The sequence below is a fragment of the Gracilinanus agilis genome, unplaced genomic scaffold, assembly GCF_016433145.1.
Source record: "Gracilinanus agilis isolate LMUSP501 unplaced genomic scaffold, AgileGrace unplaced_scaffold41322, whole genome shotgun sequence".
NCBI lineage: Eukaryota > Metazoa > Chordata > Mammalia > Didelphimorphia > Didelphidae > Gracilinanus > Gracilinanus agilis.
In genome coordinates, this window is record NW_025375048.1 from 1 (window position 1) to 2,965 (window position 2,965).

Consider the following 2,965-nt stretch of genomic DNA (forward strand, 5'->3'; position numbering starts at 1 on the left):
ATTAAAATTTAATTTAATTTTAATTTAATTTAGAAATAAATTAAAATTATTTACATTAAAAATTTAAATTCAATTTTAACCATTTTAAAAACTTTTTATAACAATATAAACTCTTGTTTATCTATCATAGCTGTTCTTGGATATAGCCCTCAATGGTCAGTTCTATTTAAACCCTCCCTCGTATTCAAAACAAAACAAAAATAAAACCATGGTGAACACATATGACAATGTACGCACCCACCTCTACTGTGGAGGAGGTAGGTATAAATTGATTTTTCTGATGGAATCTCCATACTGATGAAACAGTGGGTCCTTGCCATAATGAGATAGATTTTTATCTTGTCTTCCTACTAGACCAAAGACTCTTTGGGGTTAGGGACTGTGTCTTATCTAAATCTGGTATCTTCTACTTGATAAATCTTTATCATTATTATTTGCAAGGTCCAAGGGAACACCCTGTTCCCCCCCTTGCCCCCCCACCTGGCTTTGGCTCCTACTCACCATTGGAGTCCAGGGGGAGCAGGTTGGAAGCGCTGAGCACCTCGACACGGAGTTTCTGTTCGGAGAGTCGGTAGGAGGCCTTGATGGTGATGGCCCCAAACTCCTCTGAAGTGGTGTCCACCTTGGGGAGGAAGGAGTTGTGAGTGGCATCAGCAGGGGAGAGAAGGAGACTCGGGGTAGGGAAGATGGGCCGCTCTAGGGGCTTAGCCTGGGTTAGGACAGTGTATGGTCAGCCAGAAAACTCTCAGGCTCAGCGAGGAGGGAAAAACCTGCTCCCACAGGTGGTGGGAGGTGCCAGGAGCTTGGGAGAGGGAGGATTGCAGGCTAAGTAAGCACATGTATTTTTTTTTTTTTTCTTTTTAACCCTCACCTTCTGTCTTAGAATCAATACTGTGTTTTAGTTTCAAGGTAGAAGAGCGGTAAGGGCTAGGCAATGGGGATTAAGTGACTTGCCCAGGGTCACCCAGCTAGGAAATGTCTGAGGCCAAATTTGAACCCAGGACCTGTCTCTGGGCCTGGCTCTCCATCCACTGAGCCACCCAGCTTCCCCCAGAGTAATCTTTTAAAAACCAAAACCCCAAATCATGTGTTATATATTTTGAAGTAGAACTGTATCTGGTACTTGGCAGAAGGACAGCTGGGTGGCTCAGTAGACAGAGCCAGGCCTAGAGACAGGAGGTCCTGGGTTCAAATTTGACCACAGACACTTCCCAGCTGTATGTCCCTGGATGAGTCAACTTCATCCTCATTGCTTAGCCCTTACCACTCTCCTACCTTGGAACCAATACATAGGATTGATTCTAAGACAGAAGGTAAGGGTTAAAAAAACATCCTGGTCAGTCTTTCCTGTTCCCAAAAGACCTCTCTCCACAGACTACAAGGTTGAAGCAGACAAAAAGAATTCGCCTCACCTGCTGCTGGATGCGGTTGCTAAAATATCTTTGAATGAGTTCCTGACTGGAAGATGCCTGCAGTTCCAGCTTCCTCTGCAGATCCTGGAGGTTAGAACAGAATACGAAATGAAGAGTTTAAAGGGCACATGACACCTCATCTTACAACCAATAGAGGCCCAAGGACCTGAGATGGTCCTTGTCAGAGGGAAGCAGAGTAGAGTCAGGTCAAGAAGATGCCTCTTCCTGAGTCCAAATCTGGCTCCAGACCCTGCCGAGCTGTGTGACCCTGGGCAAGTCACTTAACCCTATTTGCTTCAGTTTCCTCATCTATAAAATGAGCTGGAGAAGGAAATGGCCAAACCACTCTGATATCTTTGCTGAGAAAAGTCTAAATGGGGTCACGAAGAGTTAGACATGACTGAAAAAACTACTGAATAAGCACATGAGAATCAGAGGCTGGAGGGCAAATGGAGGGGATGCAATCAGGAGGCATAATCAGGCAGGAGGCTGGGACTGTGATGGGCCATGGTCAGGTGGGGGCCACAGGAGCAAAGGGACAAACCTTTGTGGGGCATGATCAGAGACAGAGTCCCAGGCCCCCCTACCTGGCCTTCAAGGCCCTTACCTGTAAAGAAGGGATGTGAAGGGCTTCGGGGGACAGGCCGCAGCCTTCAGCATAAAAGCAGAACTCTAGGTTCTAAGCATGGAGACAAACACGATTAATCTCCAGAAAACCCCCGCCTCCCTTTCAGCCCTTTCCCCTTTCCCTGGTCCCTCGTACCTGCAAGGCTGTCTTCAGCTTGAGGGAGGTCACAGGTGAACTCCGCTGGGCGGCCGCAGTCTGGGTGAGCACACTGAGGGTGTGAGTCCAGAGCAGCGACAAAAGACTGGACACCCAGAGGAGATCAAGAGTCAGACACAGCCTAAACCACTCTGTTGTTCTCCAAAACCATTTGTCTTCCCCATTTCTCTGATTCTGCTAAGGGCATCGCCATCTGTTCCAGCCAGCCAGCGTCTTAGCCTTGGAGTAGTTTTTAGCTCTCTCTTCCCCTTCATCCCTCCCTCACTTCCCAGCAGCCTCCAAGGACCATCATCTCTCTCGTAGGACATTCCTCTCTATTCACACTGCTCCCACCCTTGTGCAAGTCTACCCACGGCCTCTTACCTAGAGTATTACAATATCTTCCCACCCCTCCATCCCTTCTCCAATCTATCCTCTACATAGAGGTACATAATTAATATTCCTCAAGCACAGGTTTCTGAATATATCACTCCACTGTGGCTCCCTCTTGCCTAGGATATAAAAAATACAAACTCTATCATTTGGCATTTAAAGCCCTCCACATTTTGCTTCCTTCCTTCCTTCCTTCCTTCCTTCCTTCTTTCTTTCTTCTTTCTTTTTTCTTTCTTTCTCTCACTTTCTCCTTTCTTTCTCTTTTCATCTTTCTCTCTCTCACTTTCTCTTTTTCTCTCTCTCTTTTGCTTGTTTGCTTTCTTCCTTTCTTTCCTTTCTCTCTTTCCTTCTTTCTTTCTCTCTCTCACTTCCTTCCCTCCCTTCCTTCCCTCCCTCC

The 2,965-nt window shown here is 46.5% G+C and overlaps 1 long non-coding RNA gene across 1 annotated transcript; it reads right to left on the reverse strand.

Annotated features, from left to right (window-relative positions):
* Window positions 1-501: 501 nt before the first annotated feature.
* Window positions 502-2,760, reverse strand: LOC123255221. The gene is made up of 4 exons (XR_006506749.1): window positions 2,176-2,760; window positions 2,020-2,091; window positions 1,413-1,496; window positions 502-622 (listed from the first exon to the last, which is right to left on the reverse strand). It is a non-coding gene; the product is annotated as an uncharacterized LOC123255221 (long non-coding RNA).
* Window positions 2,761-2,965: the final 205 nt, after the last annotated feature.